The 27,886-nt window shown below is 36.6% G+C and overlaps 1 long non-coding RNA gene across 1 annotated transcript; it reads right to left on the reverse strand.

Annotated features, from left to right (window-relative positions):
* Positions 1 to 1,816: 1,816 nt before the first annotated feature.
* Positions 1,817 to 14,339, reverse strand: LOC120302374. The gene is made up of 3 exons (XR_005555121.1): positions 8,599 to 14,339; positions 8,141 to 8,270; positions 1,817 to 5,699 (listed from the first exon to the last, which is right to left on the reverse strand). It is a non-coding gene; the product is annotated as an uncharacterized LOC120302374 (long non-coding RNA).
* Between the last annotated feature and the right edge of the window lie 13,547 nt (positions 14,340 to 27,886).

A 27,886-nucleotide genomic window follows, 5' to 3' on the forward strand; every position in this document is an offset into this window, starting at 1 on the left:
GAACTGGGGGAAAAAAAAAAGAGGTTGCCAGGACACATTTGTGTCGAAGTCAGATGAAAGTACTATAAGGAAGGACTGCTAAGCATGCATATGCAAGTCTCCTTTTTGTTCTTTATTGTACCTTTGAACTAGCCAATAGATGAAATTATCTGGCTTGATGACCAAATTACTCATTGCATTAAAAATACAAAAACTGTGAAAAATAAAAAAGAGAGCAATGAAACTCAAAAGCTACTGTCTCACTATAGTACAAGCACTTAAAAATCCAAAACCTAACAGTAAACATATGACAAAGTTTAGTATAGAATACAGAGTTTTTCAACTGTGGCCTTCAACTTCCAGAATTCTGGGAATTGAATTCCACACATCTTAAAGTAGCCAAGATTCAGAAACAGTGGCTTAGTATCACCTTCTTTCTCTGCTCATTATTCTCAGTTTCATGCAACACACATCAAACTATAGCTGCCTGATTTTTGGAGGTGATGAGAGAGAGTCTTTAATATTACTGAAACCTTTGTTTAATTTGACTCTGAAATGCTGTGCTACACTGTGCAATTAACTGTTCTTATCTGATGGGCATCTTAAATCTTAAACATGTTTTGATTATTAGGGAAAAACTAATTACTTTCAGGATGGAAAAGTGATGATGGTTAAGATATAAACAGAAAGAAACATGCTGTACTTGATCTCCTTTGAAATATACTCCCTGCACTTCAAAACTTGATATCCACCTGCATAATTTGCTCTGTTCACATATATGCATTACACACTTCAGAGTCACTTATTGCTCTAAAATATTTTTTATATGTTGAGGCAATCTCCATTTTACTGGGTTGGCTTTGTTAGGTTATATGAGAAAACCAAATAGTAATCATTGGTTCATTTCCATAGGCTTGGTTGAAGTTGACTACAATTAGAGTCTAACTCTGCCTTCGTTTCTAGATGGGCTACAACTCCAACTCACATTAGATATACTATCTAGGTATTCTGACTATTTTATTGCCAGTAAATCCAGAGCATGCCAGACTGGGAACCATCAGTCTAATTCAGACATGTCAAACACAAGGCCCGGGAGCCGGATGCAGCCTGCGAAGTGGTTTCATGTGGTCCGTGAAGCCATCCTGGAAACAGTGAGGGAACGGCCTCCACTGCCTTGGCCCTGGCCCAGGCCGGCTGGGAGCCAATGTACAATTTTGTGGTGGCCATCTATGTTGAAACGTATTCAGTCTTAGCTCCACAAAGCTGTCTAGAAACAGCGAGGAACCAGCACCTGCCATGTTGGCCCCACTCCCTGGGTGCATGCTGGGGAGGTATCACCCTTTGTGAGGAAAGAAGAAATGGACCATGCCTTGACGCTTGCCCCGGTCCCACCCCCTTCTGCCAGAGACCCTCAGATCTGTCCCACTCCTGCCTAGGCCCCCACAGGCACCCTTGACGCGAATGATGTAGAGCTGGCCATGCCCACCCAGTAGGCTACCCCCACTCCATCCACACCCACCCAGTAGGCCGCACCCATCCTGGCCACACACCCCCACCCCCCGAGGGCAACCGCAATGCTGATGCAGCCCTCGATGAAATTGAGTTTGACACCCCTGGTCTAATTGGTCATTATGTGAGAGACAGAGCATCAATTCATCATACTTAGATGTCCTATATCCAGTAAATATCTAGTTAAAAAAGCAAATGATACTACATCAGTATATCAAGTGGACTCCTTTCCATAATCTAATTCACTGGCAACCATTTCTACTAGGTGGAGAAATGGTACATGGAGCGATGTCTTCTCACAATTTTGTAACTTGAGTAAAAATGGATTAGTACTATTCATATCACCCCCCATACAATACCCTTCAGTATGGGTATTTGTTATTCATAAACTCTCCTAGGAATAGAATTCTATATGACAGCAAACCTTGTAAGCTAGAAATAAGAACTGACACTTGTGTAGTTTCAGGGTTAAATGTGAAGCTGTTTTATTTTTTTAAAATAGCATTCTTCATGTAGAAAAAGAATTGCCCAAGTATAGATTATTTTTATTATAACATGACTTTACTTCTGTCCATATAGCCCCATTGCAGCATCTGAATGCCTTTTTCAAGGTTTTCACTGTTACTCTAGTTTGCAATATATTTCTTGACTGGTTCCTTTATTATTAGTAGTCAATCCTAAAGGCAGAAGCTAGCCATCTCTTCAGTACTTTCATGGTTGATTGCTGAACCTGCTGTAATTAATTTGGTCTTTATATTTAACTGTAGTCCTTTCATTGTGCTTCTTGGCTTTCATTATTGGAGCTGGGTTTTTTCCCCTCCAATTTTAAAACAACACTCATTTTCTTCCATCCTAATTTCCTTCAATATATATTTCTCATATAATTTGGATAAATGAAAAGCAAACATATAGCCTTGTCTCATATTGTTACTGATGTAGAGTCGATTTGTTTCACCATGTTCCATCTAGACCAGCGGTTTCCAACCTTTTCTATACCCCGCACCCCTAGAACGCTTCTGATATATTCTTCCACCCCTTACAAAAGTAATAAACTTATTTAAACAAATTTTGAATGATGTGAAAATAAAAAATAATTTGGAACTTCTAAACCTAAGTTTTCATTCCCCCTGGAATATTGTCTCGCACTCCCAGGGGTGCGAGCACCTCTGGTTGGGAACCCCTAATCTACACTGTGGCTTCCTAGCTTATGTAAACATTTTGCATTAGGCAATGAATTATTGTGGGATTCCCAATTTCCAAAGGAATTTCCCCAGCTTGGTATGAATAACACAATCAAAGGCCTTTCTATAGTCAACAAAACACATGTTGACTTGTTCTGAATAGTCTTTGGCTTTCTCAATTAACCATTGTGCATTAGCAATGTTTCTTGTTCCCCACACTTTTCTAAAATCAGCTTGAATATCTGGCACCTCCTATTATGTACTCCTATGGTTGGCAGTCCTAACCATTGTTTTGCTGGTATGTGAAATTAAGAGTATAATCTAATAGCTTGCACAATCTGTTAAAGAATCTTTTTCTGTTACTTGCCATATTTCTGTAAATGTTCTATCAATTCTTGTAGCCTTTCAATTTGGTAATTTCCAGTATATTGATCTACCTTTGTTGCCTAGATTAGAACTAGAGACTATTGTAAAAAAAATTGCTAAGTTTTCATGAGTGTTGACAATCTACTAAACAGAATGTCAATATATATTCTTTCCATCTCTATTTGATCTTCTCTGAATCAGTTACTATCTACCCATTGGCATTCTTTACCACAGCGATTTGAAGTTGGAGCCACTTTTGACTTCAGGTATCATTTGGAAAATGTTTTTGAGGATTTTTTCTTTATCTACTCTCGATGTCTTTACAGATGTTATCATTATACTGCTCTATTTCTTTCTGAAATGGGTAAATTTCTTCCTGAGATCTACATCTCTCTCTGTCTCTCTTTGTCTGTCTTCCACATGTCTGTCTGTCTGTCTGTCTATTATCTATCTATCTATCTATCTATCTATCTATCTATCTATCTATCTATCTATCTATCTATCTATCTATCTATCTATCTATCTATCTGGTTTACAGAGCCATCCAATTTATGTAGCATAGTCCTGAGTAGCTTACAAGCAATAATAAAAAGAATAAAAATAAAAATAAAAGTATAAGTACATCCCCCAAAATAATACAGCTCTCATGTCCAACAAAGAACTTTTCTGGTCTCCAGTGACAAACTACTCCTATGCTTGCAAGAAAAGACCAAGGCTTTTTGGAAGACTAGGAGGGTAAAGTCCTGCCACTTCTTAGGGGGATGAGTGTTCCAATGAGTAGTGCCTGCTATCAAAAAGGTGCATTGAATAGGTCCAACTTTAAGGAAGGGACCTGGAATACACCTACCCTCTCAGACCAGGTGGAGAAGGCAAATTCCTTCAGGGAGAGGCAGTCCCACAAGTAACCAGGCCTGTACCCACAAGTAATTCAGGCTTTAATAACTGACGTCTTGGATTGCACCCAGAAAGAAACTGGAAACAGGTGCAGCTTAACATCAGCAAACCGTGGAGTACCCAAACTGAGCTTGCTGCAATCTTTCTTGGTTTTGCTTCTCTCCTCTGGGTAATTTCTAGCATTTCTTTTAACACCAAGTTTCCTGTCTTCTGTTTCTGGGTCTGTGGTAATATCTTTTCACATTCATCTTTAACAATTTCTTTGTCAGTCTTTTGAGGTAGACCAGACAGGAAGCATGACCAGATGAGCCAATTCTACTTTATTGTAAGGTTACAGTAACAGAATCTTGCAAATCTGAAAGTACCTTTATCGCTTGTCCAGTCTCCTTTACAGCCCAAAGAAACTGGGGAGTATTGCTTCTGAGCTGTTTTGCCCTGCGCACATTCCTCATGTGATCTAAGTTGCCTCTGGCTGCCCTCTCTTCTCCCTGTCTCTCAAGGTCATCCCCACGCATCATTATATCCTTTGATTTAATTCCACAATTCATCTGGCTATCTATTAATAAGGTTCAGAAGTAAATTGCAGTTTCTGGTGTTCTTCTTGAAAATGGTAGATATATATTCAGGATCATATTATGGAAACTAGCTGGTTCTGTCCCTCCATGTTAACTTGACTTGAAATTTGCATATAAACAATTTGTGATCTATTCCACAATCAGCCCTCAATCATGCCTTTGTTATTATAACTCAATATTTCTTCTTCTTGTACCAATAATATAGTCAATATGATTCCTGTGTGCTCCATCTGGTGCTGTTGGCTTGACTGAAACAGGTGTTATCAGTGAAGAAACCATCAGATTGGCAGAAGTTGATAAGTTGTTCTGCTTCATTTCTCTTTTGTAGTCCATAAAGCCCAGCTGCATTTTCCTTCTTACTATTTCCCACATTGGCATTCCAGTGTCCAACCAGAAGTAGCACAACTTTATTTGCTTGTTTTATCCATTTCAGAATGAATTTGGTCATAAAACTCATCTTTTTTTTCTGCACCAATGATTGCGGCATAAATTTGAATAATCATAATATTAAAGGGTTGTCTGCAAAATCTAACTGATATTATTCAGCCATTTACTGTATTATACTCAAGGACTGTCTTTGCCAAGTTCTTCTGTATTATGAAATATTTTTCTTTATTTTTCATACCCTGAGTAGTAAACATGATTTTTTTTTTGGACTGAAAGTGTTCAACTTCAATCTACTTGAATTTGTTGGTACTCAAAATGTCAACAAAATTAATTTCATCTTCGCTTTGAACTTTCTCACGTTTGTGCTTTTTATATTCCATGTTCCCACTAAAATTATGCTTTTGAAGCTTCAAATTATATTTTCCTGGATGGTAATATCAGCAACTAGATGCCTGAAAGGTTTTACTTTAGTCACATCATAAACACTAGTAGTATGTTAAGTATCATTGAAACTGAGGCCCCTATCATCAGTCACTTTATCTTGTCTACCCATATGGTTTTCTTGGTAAAATACAGGAGTGGTTTACTGTTGACTTCCCCCACCCAGTATGTAATGATGCTTATGTTGCTTTCGTTAAGGTGATTACCTGCCTCTAGTATCTTCCTATATTGATGCTGCTTATTACAGGTAACTGCTTCCTTTATTTGGGCAACTGAAATAGCCTTTATACTTTGGGTGACCCTAGGAGGAGTATACACTCTGGTGTGTTTTACTTATGTCTCTCACAAAATTATGAAGTCTGTTCCCCTGAAGAAAAAAAAAAGGGGGGGAATGGAAGAAGAAAGAACAAAGAGTTAATTCTAAATAGAAGCTCCAAAGCACCCTCTTTTATATTTTTCTACAGCTGGATTAAAGGAAGAAATCCTTGGTAGAACTGCTAAGAGCTTTCCATCAGGAGATTTGGCCAATAGTTTTTAGCAATAGTAACAATTTTAAGCTAATCTTTGGAAGAAAACATCAGCCAGTGAGGTTTAAAATTATCCTCTCCCTATTCATAATACCAGTGCTTTTTCTGTTTAAAAAAAAAAAAAAACAGGTGCTGGAACTCACACATGTCATACAACCCGCCTTGCCTACCCTACAAGGTTCCATCCAAAAAAGGTGCCGGAACTCCGTTATGGGTGTTCTATGACAAAAAAAGCCCTGTATAATACAGTATAATATACCATATCCTGGAGAATACACTAAATACTTTTCCACTAATACTTTTCAGTTTATTGGTGTGTTATCGCAAAGAAAAGTTTGAACCACTGAAATGAACAGAACTCCACATCTATTTAATATCAGTACAGATGGAAAATATATGTAGGTCTCAGTGTGAAGCAGGAGACAGATTTGACCTTAGACAACTTAGGAGTTAAATTCCAATTTAGCCATTATTCAATCAAGTCTGACAGCAGAAGCAGTTCAACCAGGCATCTGAGAGCAGAAGAAGTAGGCAACAGTTCTAGCTATTAACTCATCCATCCAACCAGTCCTCTGTCCATGGGGTTATCTGGTGGCGTTGGCGATAACTAAAAAACTGAATCCTATTTTCAATTTCCCTGGTGATTTGGATCAGATGTAGTAATTTTCTAGCCTGTTTAGGTCTTAAAGTTATCAAACAGGCATTGTATATCCAGCAATTGCCAACAGCTAAAGCCAGAAGCAAATGGATTGGTGAGAAAGTAAAAGGGGGAAACATCAGTATGGATCTCACTCCCTGATCTATGAGGATACTTTGCCAGTGAGCTCTTCTAATGTGAACCTGGTTCTGGTTTGCATAGAGCACGTAACTATTTTAACATCAGTTTCCCACAAGACTAGACTAACAGCAACTTACATAGCAGTGTTTTGTTTTGGAGACAAAATTAATCATTTGGACCCAGCCAGAAAAAACAAAACAAAACAGGAATCTCTAAAAATAATGGGGTGAGCAATATCTGAATGGCTAATATCACACCAAATATTTTTTTCTCTGTTTTAATAACACGTTATTGCTCTCTGGCTTATTATTCTCCTGTAGATTTTGTTAATGCAAATGCAGAACATTTAATACACACACACACACACACACACACACACACACACACACACACACACACACACACATATACATACACACACATATATATATATGCTGGAAAATTTGCATAAAATATATATATAATATATATATAATACCTTATATCAGCTCTTGCAGCAATGTGATGGGTGGGAAAGATGTCCAGATGCTCTACAGTGAAATTGGAACTGCCTACCCTTATCTACAGTGCTATTGTGTGCCTGAAGTTATTAACAATGCTGATTTTTATTTCACTGCAAGTATGCATGGGGAAGGGAAATCCCTTTTCCTTATTTCTAATTCCATGGATGAGACAGGAACTATATAGCATATTATGAATATATCTAACAACCTATAATACTAGTGGTTAAATTTCTAAGTGACTACTAAAAATAATTAGTGCTAAAGTCCCTTTTAGACTATGTTAGAATATTAGAACACTCAACACATCAGCATCTGTGCATGTAACTATATATATTAGCTTCTGAAGACAATGATAATGCAGTCTTTGCTTTGGAACAACACACCTACATTTGTACATCTAGTCCTTGACTTACAACTAGTCACTTAATGATTGTTCAAAGTTACAATGGACCCACCCTGAAGTTACTAAGGACCCATTTTTTAAATTCTGATGGTCGCACTCACCCTTCTTAAAGTCATGTGTTCCCATTTTGGGTATTTGGCAACAGGCTCACCTTTACATATAGTCATATGACCATAATTTGTGATATTTTTTGCCAATTTCCAGCTTCTGGGCAAAATTGATTCACTTAATAACTGCCGTACTTGCTTAACAATGGTTGTATTTGCTTAAAGGCTGTTGCAAAAAATGTCAAAAAATTGAGTTTGGTCACATGATGCTTCAACATATGACCACAATGACTTACAACAATAATTCCCGGCTCAATTATAGTTATAGGTCAAGGACTACCTATACTACCTATATCATTTATATAACACTGGCAGAGAAAGGGTTCTGGATATTCTAATGCTTGAGTAGCATTTAAGCGATAAGGAATCTGTAGCTCTCAAGATGTTGAATTACAGTTCCTAGCATTTCTTATCATTAGACGTGTTGGCCCATTGTAAGCAAAAATTGACTTAGGGAGACCATTCCCCAAAATAAATAAGAATTACTTACTTCTGAGTTAACATGTTTGTTCTTGTTCAATTATTGTGCCATTATAAGTTTGTTAATATAGCTGTAGATCAACTATTACATATGAAATATGCATATGTTCTTCTTGATTATATCCTCAAGTACTTGAAGTCTATCAAGATAACAAAGAGCCATAGAGGCTATATTAGAAGAGTTACAGTTATTGTTATGCATTATTTGTCAACATTTGAATTATTTTTTCCCCACAAAGAATCAAGAAAAATATCAAGCATTATGATCAACATGTTTGTGGTTGTTCAATATACAATATTTCTATGTCTTTGTTTTTTCTTCTATACATATTTAAGATTGTGTCGATATTTTATTTCTATTCTATTTTATTTTGCTTTTTGGATAATAAGTTTAGTGTGGTGAAATAAAAAAAGAAAAAGACATGAATGAAGAAGGCATAACATTCTGAATTTGTAACACAGAATTACCTGGATTTAGAACCACTCTAGGTACAGCTTCCTGAAGTATATCTTTTATTCAGTTCCTGAAGTAGTTCCTCCCATATAAGACAAATTTAATGTGATCAAAGCAAATGTTGAACTACATAAAGAGGGTTATGTCTTTAGCCAATAATCTGCTTAGTTCAAGCTGAGGCACAAGGCAGGTTTGAATAAAGAATCACTTTGGAGCTTTTCCAAGAATTCCTCACTTTTTGCTGTTTCATGGGAAGGACCAAAAAAAAGAAAATGCAGTCTCAACAAACAGGAAGTAGTGCTAGTGTAGCCCCTTTCCTTCTATGTGCAGTTAGACCACTCTGGGTTGTGCATGGATGAATAATGTCATTCTGAAAGTGACAAATGCCAACTGAAGGATGTACATTTCGTAACCTAAAATGGAAAGAAACCACCACCCTCTGGACATCATAATTAAAGGTTCCTTCTTCTGAGCAGGAAATATAAGTCAACTGATGTCATTTCCCATACTCATATTTTGCAAGTTGTTCAGAAAAATGGGGCATTCTTGGATTATATTTAGTCTAGTTAACTTACGTTAGAAACTGAAGTAAGAACTTTAATTGTAACCTAATGGATCTTTTCTTGGGAATAAGGTTGTATTGCCTGAATGCATTGAGGTTTACATTTGAGTCCAAAGGAATCAAGGGCTTAACTTTGATTTTAGGAAGCGAAAAAGTGTGAGTGAATTAGTAACATTGGCTCCCCAGACTGCGTGCAGAGGACCACAGTACAAAACAGATTGGGATAGGGCCCATATGGAGAGAGAAGCTCCAGAGTTTTGAAGAGTAAAATGAGTGATTTGGTTCATGTTATCTCCTACATCCATCAACCATCCAAACAACAGAACACTGGGAGCTGGGGGAAGAAGCATGAGGGCTGCTGACCACATTGGGTTACATAGTTTGCCCCTATGTAGATACTGGATCAACCCTTTTTAATATTGGAATAAATACAATGTGTGTCAAAAGTCAGGCCCACAGGTCAATCATAGTACATTTTATTAATGTTATTAACATTTTTTCAGGAAAAAAAGTTACTGTACTTAGCCATGTTCAAAGGTCATGTGTCAAATGGACAAATAAGTATTTAGGAGAAAATAACCAGTTTGAATTTATATAAAAATTCTCCATGTGCTTTGACTTTTGTTCACACACCGTATTTATGCTATCAGTATATTTCTATACTGATATAATGGATATTACTGAATCAGTTTGATTAATGTAAACTTTGACTTTATTTGAAACATGTTTTCCTGTGTCCCCTACAATGAAATAGTTTTTAAAAATGGATAATGAAGTGAATTTGTATTTCTTGTTGCTACACGGAGCGTTCGACTTACAATCATTCGTTTAGTGATTATGCTAAAAAATTGACTTACATCTAGCTGCACACTTATGACTGGCAAAGTGTCCCCACAGGCACATAATCAAATTTCAAATGTTTCGCAACTGGCATGTATATATGATGGTTGCAGTATCCTGGGATCATGTGATCACACATTACAACTTGCAACTTTCTGAGCTGGTTCTGACAAGCAAATTCAATTGGATTCACTTAATAACCATGTGATTCACTTAACTGAGCAAAAAAAAAAGGTTGTAAAATTGGGTGCAACACACTTAACAACCACTTTGCTTAGTGACAGAAGTTCCAGTCCCTATTGTGATCATAAGTCAAGGACTACCTGTATCATGATATATGTTGTGAATAACAAAATTTATTGAGAGCAATTCGGATTACTTTTTTCTATTGTATAAACTCACTTTTGGTTAACAATTCCCTATGCCTTTTCACTGAGAAATTTTCTCTTTAATTATTGAAAGTAAATCCTTCTTTATTTTATTTTTATTTTGCAATCAAGCCTTACTTACTCTTTTGAGTGCTGGGAGATACCTGTGCCTAAATTGAAGAGAACATTTTAATCCACCATTATGTTTTTTAAAAGTCGGAAACAAGTGTTTCATTTCAGTGGCACTGATCTACGACTGACATGCATTGTCAAAAAAACCCAGTGTTCTTACAAAAATAAAATTATATTTGAACCATGACTGAAACTGAAAACTTCTACAGAAAACTGAAAAATCTTTACTCAAGAAAGCCATGTAAGACCTACTGACGTGTGATAATAGTACTGAAAACAATGGAGAAATAGACTTCCCACGAGGTGCTTAAACGTCTTTGAGAAGTTTCAAGAACTGCACTTCTTCCTTAACGTGGTTTATTGATGTCCATTTGTTTTTGACATTTCATGAAAAATACAACCTGAGGATTATTTGAGCTTTAGGGACTGCAACTGGAAAATGAAGGGAAAAGTTCAGTGCTCCAAGCTATGCTTGCTATTTGTAAAATAAGGAAATGAAAAACTCCTATTCCTAGCAATTTCAGGGGAATGTGTGTCTCTGCTTAAGGCTTGTTAGAAGACAGCTTTTTATCTGGAGATCCTCTTTGTTTGTCAGGCTGTTCAAGACCAATTTTTAAAGTTACTATAGGAATAGAGCTTCAAATATCTTGAAATACTCCATCACCAGTCAGCATATGGATAGCAGACTAAACAGGCACATACAGTAATTACCTGACAATACACTCTGTGTTTGGTTTTTGAAATCCTTCCTAAATCTGCATTAAGCCGTGCCCTGGTTCTGTGTCAACCCATGTTGTGTCCTTTCATAGTGCAGCTTCCTCCTCCTCTTTTCTTTTTCACATCCAGCAACACAGCGCACCTTCAGAAGTGGCAAACATTGGCTAAACCCACCATATCTGCTGTTGCCAAGAGCATGCATATATCTCCAGAGTCACTTCAGTCAACCCCAGTTGCTCCAGATTATAGACTGTTTTGTAGAGTATGCATACACTGTACTGTATGGATAGTTCTGTTTCTTTAATTCCTTTTATTATTACAGCTATCGGACGGATTATTTGACAGATGAGTCAACTAATGTTTAGTAAAGAGCTCCCCAATCTTTTTTTAGCCCAATGGACACATCTGGAATTTGGACAATATATTATAGTCAACTATAAGATGGTTGCTAAGATATGCATGGTCAGCTTCCCACCAATGCTTTAAATTAAAAATCAGTTTAGATGGAACATATTGCTTAGCAGATCAGAAAAACATATTGGTTGGAATATAGTTGCTGCTAAGAAATTCACTGTGATTCTAAAAATAGGAGCTCTTTGTGTAGCTTCAAAAAAAAAACCTTTATAAAGGCGTTTAGCTTGTATGCCATCCAGAGTTGTGATCAGCTGGGTGGCTTTTTAAATTTAACTAATAAATAAAACAATTCAGTGGGTAAGATCAAAGATCAGCCTACACCATTATTCAGTTATTAGACTTGGTAACAACTAGATACCTATGAGAAATTCCAAAACAGAAGCAAGTTAACTCAGGGATGTGTATGTATGTGAATCACCCACGAGTTGGCTGGAAGACTTTTGGAAGTGTAGAGCCCCATATTTGATATGGAACAGAAGATCTTGTGCCTTGTGGGAACACCTGCTGCTTACTTCACATCTCTGCCTTTATATAAGGCAGGTATTTAAGTCTGCCAGAGGGCTTCAATGTAATTGTTTTTAACTGCTGGGAAGAGAGGGACATATTTAACATTATATATAGGATTTGTTTTCCTAAAAAGGAATGTTAGGAAAACTAGAAGCTTGTTTACCCACATTCTAAAATGTCAAATACTCTGGAAGAGAGATACTATTCTGACAATATCTAATTGGGAAGTTAAACTTGGAGAATAAGCAGCAATGGCAAAACTATCACCATATATGGAAGCAAATATAAGAAAGAATGGTTCCACTCTATTGTATCCCATAAATACAATATATCATGCAATATGGCAATTTATAAGTTAGCAGTAGGTGTAGTGGTTAAGGCACCAGGCTAGAAAGCTGGAGACTGGGAGTTCTAGTCCCATCTTGGGCACAAAGCCAGCTAGATGACCTTGGGCCAATTATATTTGCTAACCCCTAGAAAAGAAGCAGTGGCAAACACTGCTGAAACATCTTGCCAAGGAAACCGCAGGGACTTGTCAAGAAAATTGCAGACCTCTCCAAGAATCAAACACAACTGAACAGGAAAAAAAATACACGTTACACAATTATACAGTGGAGATAATCAATACTAAGTTACCAACTTAAGACCAAATCCATTACTGTATAATAAATATTTTGATGTAATCTGCAGCAGTTTCTTTTCTTCTGTTATATTCAATTTTTTTATGAAAAATCACTTTATGCTTGTAATACTGATATCTTAAGTTACAATTAATAATGGTAGAATATTTTTCTCTTTTTTAATTTCCAATACTCTAAGTTATCTAAACAATATAATATATGTATACTATAATACTGTCTACATATTATTGTATTGAAACAGTGTGTCAAGATTTACAACAACATAAGGAAAGAAAAATGCAAAACTAAACCCAAAACAAAACAAAAAAATAACATGTTGAATATTAAATTGTTTAAAATCATGCCCCAATTTCAAATATTGGATATTCAAAAACATGTTGTGAGGTAACACTATTATTAAGACTCAGAATCATGCTAGTTGCTTTAACAAATGACCCATTGTTACAAAGCTGGGAAGGGATTTGATCCTTATTCTTTAATTTGCATAAAAATTATTGAGCGATACATTATCTACCAGACTGTAGCAGATTTATATCTAAATCAGGATATTTTGTTCCATTGAGCAGCATTTTTTCCTCAAAAAATCCATTTTAGATGTTTGCACTTTGTCTTGTTTCATTGAACATTTCTCCTTTCTTAAATATACCTGAGCAGATGTATCTATATGATAATATAAGCTTTATTACACAAGTTAATAAATCAAGATTACACAAATTACAGTGAAAGGTTTTGCCTCTGTTTTTTAGTATCCAAAGATACTTTCAGAATCATAGATACTACTTTTGAATTTTCCCACCCAGAAGGTTCCTGGGGTGGATTTAATTAGAATATTTAATTTTAAAAATTGGCTTATCTATTGCATTTAGTTTGTGATTTTCTATAGTAAATGAACAAGTTGTGAATAAATGAAAATTATTTGGAGTTATTTCTGATGTTAGCTTCTCACAAACAAAGTACAGGTAATCCCTGAATTACAACCATTCATTAGTAACTGTTTGAAGTTACAACAGCACTGAAAAAAGTGTCTTGTGACTATTTTTCACACTTGTAATCGTTTCAGCATCCCATGGTTACGTGATCAAATTCAGATGCTTGGCACATGGCATACATTTATGATGGTGATCAACTTTTGTGAACTCAAGCAAAAGCCAAGTCAATGGGGGAAGCCAGATTCACTTAACAACTATGTTACTAACTTAACTGCAGTGATTCACTTAACAACTGTGGCAAGAAAGATCCACCAAATGGAGCAAAACTCACTTAACAACTTTTTTGCTTAACCATGGAAATTCTGGAAGCAATTGTGATTGTAAGTTGAGAACTATCTGTAAAGTCAGTCATATCATTTAAATCTTTACATGTATACACTTAAATATGATTTAATTTATTGAGTGTACATATTTTTTTCTTTTTTCTTTTGGTCACAAGACTAAAGGCAAACTCCACTGGGTGAAGTTTAGTGATTTTAGTGATTTCTTCACTAAAATAACAATAACAACAACAACAACAACAACAACAACAACAACAACAATAATAATAATAATAATAATAATAATAATAATAATAAAGTTGGAAGAGACCCTGGAAGTCATCTAGTCCAACCCCCTGCTCAGGCAGGAAACCCTATACCATTTCGGACAAATGGCTATCTAGTCTCTTCTTAAAAACTTCCAGTGTTGGAGCATTCATCGCTTCTGGAGGCAGGCTGGTCCACTGGTTAATTGTTCTGTCAGGAAGTTTCTCTTTAGTTCTAGGTTGCTTCTCTCCTTGATTAATTTCCATCCATTGTTTCTTGTCCTGACTTCAGGAGCTTTGGAAAATCACTTGACTCCCTCTTCTTTGTGGAAGCCCCTGAGATATTGGAACACTGCTATCATGTCCCCCCTCATCCTTCTTGTCATTAAACTAGACATACCCAATTCCAGCAACCATTCCTTATATGTTTTAGCCTCCAGTCCCCTAATCATCTTTGTTGCTCTTCTCTGTACTCTTTCTAGAGTCTCAACATTTTTTTTACATCGTGGTGACCAAAACTGGATGCAGTATTCCAAGTGTGGCCTTACCAAGGCATTGTAAAGTGGTATTAATACTTCATGTGATCTTGATTCTATCCCTCTGTTAATGCAGCCTAGCACTGTGTTGGTTTTTTTGGCAGCTGCAGCACACTGCTGGCTCATATTTAGGTGATTGTCCACTAGGACAATGGAACGGAAACATGTTTTCTTTCCTTTCATTCTGGGTTAGAATTTTGGAACGGAGTTAGAATTTTGGAGTTAGAATAGAATTTTGGAAGTGAATCCTTTCTCCGCTCTTCCACAATAGTTTTGATAAATTATTCTAGGAAACAACAATCATAACATAACCTCCAATAAGGTCTCAGAATGACTTTATACCATCATAATTTGCTTAACTCAAATATCTTTACCAAAGTTTCTATCTCCACACCCATTATCTTGAAAGGAAGTCAGGGCGCCATAGTTATTAAGAACAAAGCAGTATAGGCATCAAAAAGACAATAATTTCATGCTGGTATAGTTTTCTGGTGACTCAAAGATGGGTGGACAACATTTCAGTTCAGAAGTGGGCGAAATCCCAGTCCATTGTTCCCCAGAACAAGCAAACCAAAGTTGACAAACAAAAGCATATTATACTGCAATGTTAGGAAGAAGTTTGCATCATGCTCCCAGATTTTTACAGCAGGGTGCTTTCTTGGAAGGATTGGGAGATATAGAAATGCCCTATTTCAATGACAGCAACATGCTTCACATGGGCCTGTGATGTAGCTGATCATGAAGAGGGATTAATGTCTCAGATTAATACTTCAGCCCTAGTAATCGATCCAATGAACTTATCCTAAATGGATTAGTTTTAGATCTCAAATCTCCACAATCATTTGGGACAGTTGTGTTTTTCAAATGGCTTACTGGAACAAAACCCTAACTTTAACAGATTAATTCCTAGAGGGACTCATTAAAATATGGGGTCCATGGTGTTCTCTGAAGTTGATTGTTTTCTTGCAGATCTTCAATATTTGGCCAGATAACAGTTACTAGCAGTGATGATGTTACCTAGTCAGATAATGAAACATCCGTAAGAAAACAACCAACCTGAGAGTATCAAGGACCCCTCAGTTCAAGTTGAGTTACAAATATTTTCTTCTATTGGTATCCCGAAAATATCTGTTGCAATTTTTATTTTCATCTCATGCTGTCCTGAAGCAGTTCTAGAAAGATCAGTAACTTTACAATTCTTTCATCAAGAGTGATTCATCTTAGCTAGGAATGGGACAACTCGCCACGGCCAACTCACCAATTACCATGGTCAACTCACCAATTACCATGGTCAACTCACCATGGCCAGCTTGCCATGGCCAACGTGCCACTGGACAATTCATGATGGCCAATTCATTGCAGGACAACTCACTGTGGGAAAATTCAACAATTTTATTTAATTATTTAAAATAATTTAAAAATATTTTAATTTTCTTCATTCACATTTCATTTTGTCCCTCCTTTTGCATCCTTTCTTTAATGGTTCTATTTCACCATTTCTTCGATATTGTGTAACTTTTGTCTTGCAGCAAGTTGTCCCATGGCAAATTGGTCATGGCAAATTGTCCTGGGGCGAGTTGGCCATGGTGTGTTGGCCGTGGTGAATTGACAGAAGTAGGCTTGATTAGGAAAGTCTGCTCTAAAGCTGCAGGAGTAGAAAAGCAATTTCATTGATTTTGAGGATCTTGAGTGAGATGGACTATCCAATACAACCAAGTTCCTCCCCTTTTGTGAAGGAGCCTGTGCCTATCTAAGTCTTGCTGAGAGCAATGTTGTGAACTTAGAAACAATAAGTACTGTAGACTTGAATATTCTCGTGTTTTCCTCTTCTGCCTTCCTTCCTTGCTTTTTACAAGTCTGTCATTCAGTAGGCTGAAAAAATTTATACCACCATGTGCCAATCTCTAAAATTGTCCATGAGCCTGAGAACTGGAAACAGAAAAGCAGCCAAATGTTTGGGGACAGAAAGAGAAAAGCTCCAGCAGACTTCAGCCCACCTTAACACCCAGCAAGTAACTGATTTCCCAATATAGACCTGCTCTTCTCGACATGAAAACTGCACCCACTCATATCATGTCAGCCCACAAGGATTGTGGCTTTCCCATTTGTCACCTTTGAATCAATTTCCAGGCAGTTAATTCAGCCAACTCTTCTGGTAACACTTCTCAGGGGGTGGAAGGGAAATGAAGATTTTTCTTTCTATATTTAAAACTCTCTGTCCTTGCATGCACCTGCTTGTAATCATTTTTCACATATCTGTTATTACTGAGTTCTTTGACTTGGGATGGGAGAGATGACTATTTTATTTTTCTTTTCTTTTTTGTTTTGGATTAATGAGATTACCAGATCTCTAGTGGACATCTTGCAACCTCAAAAAAATCTTTTGAAGGAGACAGGTGGTTCAAAAAGGTGAAAAACAAATAAATAATTAAAATAAAACCCAATAGCCTCCCTGTATTCGTGTTGCAGTTTTCAGGATGCTGGGAATGGATAGGACCAACTTTTTATGTTCAACCTTCGAGGATGGGAGTTGAAGCTGGGAGGTGATAAGGAGCAAAATTGTTGACTTATGTGTTGCAATGTTTTAAGTCTCATGTGTCAGCCCTTGAAAGTACTTCCCCCCCCTCATAAATATTTGGGCTGATTTTCCCGTGGAGAACCTTTAAGAGACAAGTGAGTGCCTTAAGCATATGAAAGAATTAAGGCGTGCAGTTGGCCCTTTAATGACCTCAAATCCAGGGCAATCAGCCAAAAGCATCTTGATGTGACCTGGATTCAACCACTCTAGCCCCTGAACAGAAGAAAACTGATTGTCCATGCTTTGATTGCCAATCAGTTACTGAGTTACTGATTTGAATTATTTAAAATACTTGTAGTTGCCTTTTTGTAAAACAGCAGTCAAGATGGCTTAAGATTTTTCTTTATAGCCACATTAAAGCGCTATCCACCAATTCTTCAGCTAGTATAAAACTATAAAAACGTAACAATTACTGCCCTGCCAATAACACCAGCAAAAGTTGCTGCCCTTACTTATGTACAGAACATGTTAAGAAATGGAGGTTAGTGGTGGATTGACTCAATTTTTTTCTTTCCCCTACCCAAAATATCAAGAGCCTTCAGGAAAGCATCCATCTATCGGTTTCCTTAATGTGGGTCAGAGCTGGGGAGGAAGTGAGTTTTTGCAGATGATTAGGCAGTGAGTTTAACCATCTGTCACAAATCATTCTGGTTTTACACAAATGTTTTGCACAGGTGTGTTCCAGTCCATTGCCTGATATCAGCTAATAGTTTGATTGCTTTTTAATGTGAGTTCAATGCTATTTCAGGAGACAGTTCAACACCTCTTTATTCATTTAAAACATTTATATGGGCATTCACATCAAACAAGGTGATTCTGGACAGCTTACCAAAGGCAAAAACCCAATGAAAAGAATACAAAGCTACAATACATCCAGCCACAAATAATAATGACACAATAAGACAGTAATCCAAATAGCAATAGCACAGTCATCCAATTAGGGCTCCAGCACATCACAACTCAAAGGCCTAAGCAAGGAGCTAGTCTTGACAGTCTTTTTGAAGGCCATCAGGGTTGGGACCGTATTTCAGGAGGAAGGTTGATCCATAAAATTGGGCCATTGCCAGGAAGGTATACTTCCTAGGTCTCACAAGATGACACTGTTTCAAGGAAGGGATCTAGAGAATGCCCTCCTTATCAAAACATGGAGAGCAGGCAGAAACTGTGATGCATGTTCTCAAATACTCAGAAGCAGTTGAAAGATGGTTGTCAGGCTCAATATGGACCCTGGTACTAGAATTCCTATCATTGGGAAAATGCTCACCTCCAAACTTCCAGTGATTGATCCAGCACTGCTGAAGACTCAGTAGTTCAGTTACCTAGGGGGATGACAGCACATTGCTGCAAAGTCAGTCTAGAAGCAAAGTCTGCATGCACAGCCTATATTAAGACTTCTGCTATACATCTTTGGTTGTTTCTTACCTCACAATTGCAGCAAATCATGCCACTGGGTTCTGGTGATTAGGCAAGGCTCCAGAGCCAAAACATAAACAAATATAGTGATTTAGTGCCACACGTAGCTCTTGGCTACCTAGCCAAAACAGAAATTTCATTTGTCATTTTTTTTTCCAAAAGCACATGTACGGTACTATTCTTATTAGCTTCAGGTATAAACTACTTGTTTTGGCAACAGTTAGAAGATAATCTGGACAATTATATGGTAGGCAGAGATAGAAAACTTATCTTAGGCTATCCTTGAATGCTACACATTTCTAGCACTTTAATTGCTTCAAGTAGCAATGACACATTAAGTTAGCTACATCCGTGAATTCACCTATCACGTAATGTCATAATGATGAAAGAGACAATGGACTGGATCTGCCCCTTTGATGTTCTGCTGAAGTAAGTTAAAACAATGGAATTATAGTGAGCATGAAATTGGCACTGTAAAGTACTTGTAGTTGTGACTTATTGACCATGGGAGAAGTCAAGGAAGTCATTGTTTTCTTGGTCTTGGCTAGAATTAAGCATGCGTTGACAAAAGGCAGTGATTATATAACAATTTTGTGGAATGTTTTAAATAAGCAGAAAGGATGGGCCTTAGGAGACAGAAACCTTAGATAACAATGAAGTTTGAAAATTGATTTCATGAACTTTCTTTACCTTTGAAATAAAGCTGAAGCAAAATAATTAACATCAAGATAAGGAATTATCCACTATAGTCTTTGTGAAAGCCAACAAATTTTAACTGTTCAGTAATGTCAGCTATATGAGACTACTCAAGCACAAAAATTGTCATTATAAAATTATAATCTATAATTACAACTGTTATCATTCTGGCCCTTCAGGCTAATGATACAATCTTTCTCTATCACTCACTATATCTATATCCTGACCAGGTATGCTTAATATTGTTAGTTGATTCATTATGAGTTTAATATTAAGTTATCAATGTTAACAATATCAACAAGAGCCGTGGTGGTGCAGTGGTTAGAATGTAGTATTGCAAGCTAATTCTGCTGACTGCCAGCAGCTTGATTCTCACTGGCTCAGGGTTGACTCAGCCTTCCAAGCTTGGTAAAATGAGGACCCAGATTGTTGGGAGCAATATGCTGACTCTGTAAATCGCTTAGAGAAGGCTCTCTATGAAGTGGTATGTAAGTACTATTGTTATTACTATTTACTTGATCTGAATGGTGACAAAGTTGCTGGGTGATGAATGGTAGCAGTTACTACATCCTAAGCTTGCTATTATCCTATAGAGTAGTGGATGGCCAAGCTTTCTTGGAATTTTTGAGGCATAGCAAAAGAACTCTTATAAAAAGGCTCCTATGATACTTAATCTGCTTGTTAAAGTTAATGGAATTCTTGAAACATCCTTATTTTTTTCAGGTTTTCACAGAAGCATAAACATTATCCAGCTCCTATAATTAATGGAAAAGATAAGCTGTAGTAAAGTTCTCTACAATATCCAGATCATTCATCTAGCCCTGGTATTAATCTGATTCTCTAAAGGTTAATTGAATAATGTCAGATTGTGTAAAGTTGCAGTGACACTTGAGTGTTCTTTTTCTCTGCACTTATTTTGCAGAGGATGAAAACACTTGCAAATACACAGGTTTAGTTCAGCAACCTCTGGAAAATCACAGGATCCCCATTTCTTCCATGTTATTATCAGGAATGGAGCCATTAACGGTAATGTCCTTCAAGAATTCAACCTGATCCCCTTTCCGTTCTAGCTAAGCCTAAGTGTCAATGAAAGGATTTTTCTTCACAGTATAAGAACACAGAAAAACATGGGTAAGAAGTTCTATTCTAACATATGTTCAATTAGAGATAATTGGATTCCAAAGGGAAACCATTAAAATGGGCATAAGCACAATATCATTTTCATATTCCCTGGAAACACCATCTCTGATCTTAAAATAATCTATATCCATTGGGATTAATAGCTCTTGATAGCCTTAATCTCCATGAAACTAAAGACATCTAAAGATTGGGCATCACTATCCTGTGGTACTAACAGTTTCTCTATGCTGCACATTTTGTTTACTTGGTTGTATCATCTATCATAACTTCTGTCTTGTTTCTAGGCCTATAAATACATTCTCTTCTTAAACTTATAAATACATCCTTGTTAACTCTTTTATGCTATGTCATTTTAACATAAGTTCACCGTGTTCTATTCACCTAACCTATTTGTATTCCTATCAGTTTACGAAACCAAAAGGCCACTACTTCATTTTGCATTCTATGTGAAACAGATACTTTATTTTAAAAATAAATTTCTGTTTTACAGAAAAAAGGAATCAGTGGATCATTTTAGTATTCTACAATGAAGAATATGCTAAACGTTCCTTTGGCAAATAAGTGGAACAATTATACATAGTATTATTTTTTGAAAGGCAATATTGGCTGCAGTTATATATAAAAAGCAATATGGTATTGAGCATAGTTTAAAAACAAGGGAAGTCATGCAGGGGGAAAAAGCTATTAGACCAAGATTTGCAAAAAAAGCTACCAATACTTTACAGTTAAACTACCAAATGTGGTAAATGTATTTATCTCCTTTTTAGACACAATAATGGCATAACTCTGCCAGTTGAGCATCAGAACCAATGAGACCAATGTTTGTTTGCCAAACCTATTTTATTTTACCTAATGCCATCTAGATGCCTTGAAAATGATGCTTCTAAAATTCCAGTCAATGTTTCCAGCGAGTATAGAAAATGCTAATGGGAAATTATGAAGGCTATATTCTAACATTTCTGAAGGACTCCAGGTTGTAGAAAGTTGAACTAGAACTCCCAGGTGTTCCAGCATACAGAATCAGGGATACAAGATGCTGGATGCCTGCAATTCTACAAAAATCTGATTTATCAAGGGTTGTCAAGTTTTATGTAAGGACATCCATGCTCCCAGACATTGATGAAGGCTATAACACAGATGCTAGAGGTAGAGAAAGAAATAGCACTGTTTGTAGGCAATTTCTTCAGTCTAAATCACTTATAACAGCTAGCATTAGCTATGCAGAAATGAAAACACTTGATGGAATACATATTAATATTTGATCAATCTAAATGTTATATGCTACTTCTGAAATACGGGAAATTAAAGGTGATCTAATTGAGAAATCAAAACCTACATCATTCATTTTCATGATAAAATATTGGTTCAAGTACCTCAGGAAAATGTTGAAGTAATTTTTACAAGTTTTCATAAGTTATTCATTTCTGGGCAGTATAAGATATGATTGCTAAGTAGCTGAACACTGAAATTACCACACATCAAGGGAACAGGATTTTCTACTCCACCTATGCTTTTTGGAGCATGGTTGCTAGATAGGCTGAATTGTTTATAGTATATCTGGAAAGTGTCTGAAATCTGTCTCTCTTTTTGTAGAAATTACTTGCATTTGGCTAGTAACATCCCCAGTTAATTAGAATACAGGAAAAATACACACAAGAATCTGCAATTTTACACTGCAATATCAATGAGACATTGGGAGCCAAACTGAAAAAAGTCCATTTTTATTGGGTAATATTTATTTCTAGCTGTGACACAAAAGGTCACACTTCTGGTAAAAGCACATAATAGAAAACACGCCCTGTTCTGCCCTTCTGCACCAGGCTATCACCTGTTTAGATTTGCCTGACTACATCATAAGGCTGCGTCATTTGCGTCTACCAGAACAATTATTTTCTGTCATCAGGGACAGAATATCAAAGAAAGAACAGTGAAACTGAGGAGTGATTGATTTTGATTACCTTTCTACAAACTGGATTCTAAATATATTATTTATGCAACTGATATCTCACCCAGTCAATGCTGTACTGGGGTGATGGGACTAGCAGTCCAACATATTTCCAAGGACAGCAGGTTGAGGAAGGCTAATTCATTTCTACTTAAACCTAGAGAGCATGAGTCATAGTGGAGCCCTGATTTACTCAAGTCAAATGGCAATCTTAATTGTGTGGTGCTTTGAAATTCAAAGCAACTAAACCATTTTAAAGGAATAAATATTGAATTCTGTTATTCATATCTGATACCCTAGGATATGATTTAAGACATACAACATTCAACACTGAGGTGGCAATAGTCAGCATATGAACTACCAGCAAGGAATTTCCTTCATCGTCACACCTTAGGGGAGGACACATTTAAATTTGAAAAGATATTCAGGTTTTTTTTGTAAACATTTTATTAATTTTATAATTTTATAATCATAAATACTTAATAAACAACATGTTGTCTGGGTCCATTCAGTGGTACATATTAACTCAGTGGTATATATTAATTCAGTGGTACATATTAACTTTCTCAGTCTAGTTCCAATACTACACCATCCAGTGCTTCCTTGGTCCTCTCTTCTTACGGTGGTATGCATTTTTCAACACTGGGCAAATACAATTCTTGTTACTGTTAATACCTATTCAATTAATATAGGCATCTTCATCACATTTTTTCTGGTAGTATATATAATATTGCTAATGTCAGTTTATAATATCTTTTCTAGCCAAAACATATGTCAATTGCATTTGCACTTAAAATCCATTTGTTCAATCAGTATTCTGTTTTTCCTGCTTTTTTTTTTAAAAAAAATCCCATCAATGTTCAAAATATCTCTATCGCTTATAATTTTCTCATAATATATTATATTTGGGTAACCAAAAGCTTCCCTTATTCAAACCCTTTTAGAATTTTCATATTTTCCATAACAAAATATAATATTCTAGTTAGAAATCCTATCCTTCTAGTTATAATACTTTTATTTTTAAAAGTTATCTATTTTCTTAACCATATTCAAACATCTGTTTAATAATATAATATCCCATCTCTATTGTTTATAGTTTTCTCATAGTAAATTATATTTGAGTAACTAAAAGTTTACCTTATTCAGACCCTCTTGGCATTTTCATATTTCCCTTCTCATACCAAAATATAGTATTCTAGTTGCATATCCTATCTTTCTAGTTATAGTAATACTTTTATTTTTAACAATTATCTATTCTCTTAGCCATGTTCAAAAATCTATTTAATAATATAATGTCCCTCTATTTTCTTCAGTCTTACTGTGGCTTTCTTCCTTTGCCAACTAACTTTCCAAGTCAATGCATTTGAGTCCTCAAGTAGTTCTTCCCCTATTTTTGTGTATATTGTTTGAAGTAAGAACGGCAATTTGATTAAAGTATTTTTGGAAGAACCCTTAGCCGTTTATATTTATTAAACACCCTAGGATATTCAGATTTAGGATGCCACAAGAAGTCCTCCATAAAACTAAATTCAATTTCTGTAACTGCTTCTTACTCAAAGTTGCAATGCACCCATTGTCTCAGCCAACATACTCCAGTTTTCCTTTCCTCTTCAGAGTCCACGATCCACCATTGGCTTTTTGGTCATCAGTTGGGGATCAAACTAAAAACTATTACATTTAATATAAATACATTAAATATTGCTAGCATTAGTCCCTATGTACTTAGGACCTCTCCCCCTACTGAGTCTTAGTGCTATCCATCCATATCTGAGTCAGCAAAAACTATACCAGCATGAGATTTATTGACCCATTGCCAGTCCTAACATTGTCTGTAATTGTATCTGTTCTTAGTCATTGCTGAGTAGAGAACAATAGTGTTCTGTGCAATGTGTGATAAACAAAGCAGTGGGTCATTTTTTTTTACTTTCCGCCTGTCTCTTTAGTTCAACCCGAGTTGTTAAAAAAAAGCATCTGCCAATCTCCAGGACTCTGATAGTATTAGATAGGCTAATAGGCTGCCTTGCTCCCCTACATACCCTACTGAGTTGAAATACACAATTTATGAAGTATTTACAATGGTAGCAACAAGGACTTATAAAAGGGACTGAATCACTTGTAGTATTTCCAAAGAGAGGTTTTTTTGGAGGGGGGGGGCTGTTATCAGCAGAACAATAAAGTATGCACAATGTCAAGTATGCATAATGCAAGAACTAGTGTAGAAAAAGTTATATGCTCTGTGCCCAACTCCAGCATGCATTGAAAAGGATCTCCAGTGAGTTTAAGAAATGGGCAAACAAGAACATGTAGTTTTCTTTGTAACAGGAGGGATGGTTTGTTAAAACAATTCCTTAGAGAGTAGACAGAAGAATGGAGATGGAAGAGGTTGACCGAAGATCAGAGGAAATATGTCAATGAACAAAAAAAGAAGTCCAGTCACAATGACTCAACGTCCAGACAACCAGAGGAAATGAAGTCCCCACACCATAACCACTGCCCTCATATCAATCGGAAACATTGGAGATTGGAGATAAGATGAAGGCAGTGTTTAGAGAATTGCCATTTTCAAGAAAAATTGTGCTCTGGTTAAGTGCAAACTGTGACATGACCTTAATCTGTTTTCCTTTTTGACACATTCAGAATTATAATATGATGGAAAATTTTTGAATAGACTCTGGAGACTGCATTTAAGTGTTTCAGGAACCACGTGCTAGAGCACTTCTCTTGAGAATCACAGAGGAATTGCACATCACCATTCTACACTGGTTCAGACTACTTGAAGTTCAGGAAAGATGGAAGTCATCTTCCATATTTGGCCATCTTCCATACTTTAGGACTGATTCACATTGAGTGTGAATTCACAATAATTCCATTCTGAGTAACACATATCCAAGCATGACTCATAAAAAATATTGTGTGATATGAAAGAAATCTATCTTAAGAGAGGCTAGTGAGAGAATGGGAATGATCTAGGAAAGAGGGATTAACATTTTACCAATTAAATATAGTCAAATGCATTCTGATGACCTCCTTTATCCTAAACCTCAACATGGTGATGCCTCTTTTGGGGATTCAGAGGCTGTAATGTCGTTTCAGGATCTGGGATGGCAAAATGGCAAATTAGAAGGGTGTGGCAAAAGCTGGATCCTCTCTATATTCCAGGCTAGAAGTTGGATCATTAGGCAAGGGAAGATCTATAAGGTGACTGTTCTCATCTTCCATGTCCTTCTCTGATAAAAAAAAAACCCCATTAAAAATCATGATGAAAACTTAACTGATGGCTATTTTACACATACAGTGCCATTTATTTGCTGGTAAGTGTGTATATATGAATCATCTCTCAGAACTCCATCTTTCTTAAAGTTTGCAAATGATGATCACGCGATCATCATAATCACAAGCAGGGTACTTGAGTGCCTGTATTGAGGTCATGTGACTGCAGGGATGCTGCAATGTTTGAACTTTAAGGACTGGTGAGTCAATTTTTTTCAGTGTTATGTAACTCTGAAGTCACTGAATGAATGGATGTAAACCGAAGATTAAGTGCTAAAAGAGCAGTCACTAGTTCAGAAATCTAAATAGAAAGCAAAGGTGGAATCTGCAGTTCAAATGCTGAATAGGCATAGCTGACTGTTGGGTGTAGTAAAAAAAAAAAAAGTCAAAATGATGGCCACAAGGGTTGCTCATAAAAAACAAAGTTTTTGTCATACCATTGTGGAGGCCACCTTGACTTTTTGATTATACCTTGAGGATACCCACAAAAAATAAGTGACAATTGTGAAGTGCCTCTGAATTACTACACTGGAGTAAAGAAGTGAAATGAAAGCTTCTGCATACTAGGAAGGAAGGAAGGAAGGAAGGAAGGAAGGAAGGAAGGAAGGAAGGAAGGAAGGAAGGAAGGAAGGAAGGAAGGAAGGAAGGTAGGTAGGTAGGTCAAAACTTTGGCAAGCACACAATGCGTACTGCTTCAGACTAGAGGTGTTCCTAATTCAGTATAATCTATGTCAAAGAAAGACAATCTTTCCCTCCTTGGAGAAAGCACTTGTTTGTTTTGGTATGAGTGTTTTGATAATTCGCCACCAAATGCAGAACTTCAGCAATTTTAACTTCCCCCGTACCTTTGGAGTGGGTGGGTAGCTGGCTGGGTTATAGATTCTTTCAATGCTTTAAATTATGGGGGTGTTCAATAGTGGAACCAATTACAAGCAGAGATGGTGACCTCCCCTTCACTGTATATGTTCAAGCAGAGGCTAAATGCATGATTTAATTTTTAAGCACAGCAAGAGTCTGGACTTGGTAATTCAACTGGCTGTTTCAAACTCTAAAGTTCTGTGAGTGTTGGCAACAGCCTGAAGAAGGACAGAGCTTAGGAGTGGATGTGGCCTGTGCATTGTAGGTTGTGCTTTCTACCCTACATTTCATGGACTGATGAAGAGTACTTCTCCAGGATTTCAATCAGCAGCCTATCCTAGCCCTGTCATAAAATTTTAAGGACTGCATTTTGCAAATGCAAAGCATGCAAGGTCTGTCCCATCTTACTGACTAACCCCTGGCTACTATGCAGATGGAGAGGCCAGGGAAATGTTCTTCCCATAGCCATAGCTTTATTGGTTTGGCTTGCCTTCCCCCCACCCCCCCAAGAGAGAAAAAAAATAACAGCACTGAATGAATCAATTGAATTTGGGCAGCTATAATGATTTCAAAATAAATAAATAAATAAAATAAACAGGCATTTTGGCTTCTCCATTCCATCATTCTTATCCAATCCCAACAGACCATAGCGCTATTGAGCAGAAGCCCAGGACCTCATTCACCACAGAGGGCTCCCAAATGAAGCAAGAATGGCTTTTCTCACAATTTGAAATAAGAGAGGATAACCATGAGGTATTTTTTTAAAGTAAGGTATATCTGAGCTGCAAAAATCTGGAAGAAAAGCTGTAACTTGCTGTAATCTAATCCAGTGAAAAATTTATACATGCAAACTATTGGGAGGGATCAACTCATAGTGTTGATAAGAAAGAACAGAAGCAGTACAGGTAGTCCTCGACTTAAAACAGTTCATTTAGTGACTGTTCAAAGTAACAACGGCACTGAAAAAAGTGACTTATGACCATTTTTCACACTTACGACAGTTGCAACATCCCTGTGGTCACGTGATCAAAATTTGGGCGGTTGGCAACTGACTCATATTTATGACGGTTGCAGTGTGCCAGGGTCATGTGACCTTCTGACAAGCAAAATAAATGGGGAAGCCAGATTCACTTAACAACCAAGTAACTAACTTAATAGCTGCAGTGATTC

The sequence above is a fragment of the Crotalus tigris genome, unplaced genomic scaffold (genome assembly GCF_016545835.1).
Source record: "Crotalus tigris isolate CLP2741 ecotype Arizona unplaced genomic scaffold, ASM1654583v1 scf7180000024430.1745191, whole genome shotgun sequence".
In the NCBI taxonomy this organism is placed as follows: Eukaryota; Metazoa; Chordata; class Lepidosauria; order Squamata; family Viperidae; genus Crotalus; species Crotalus tigris.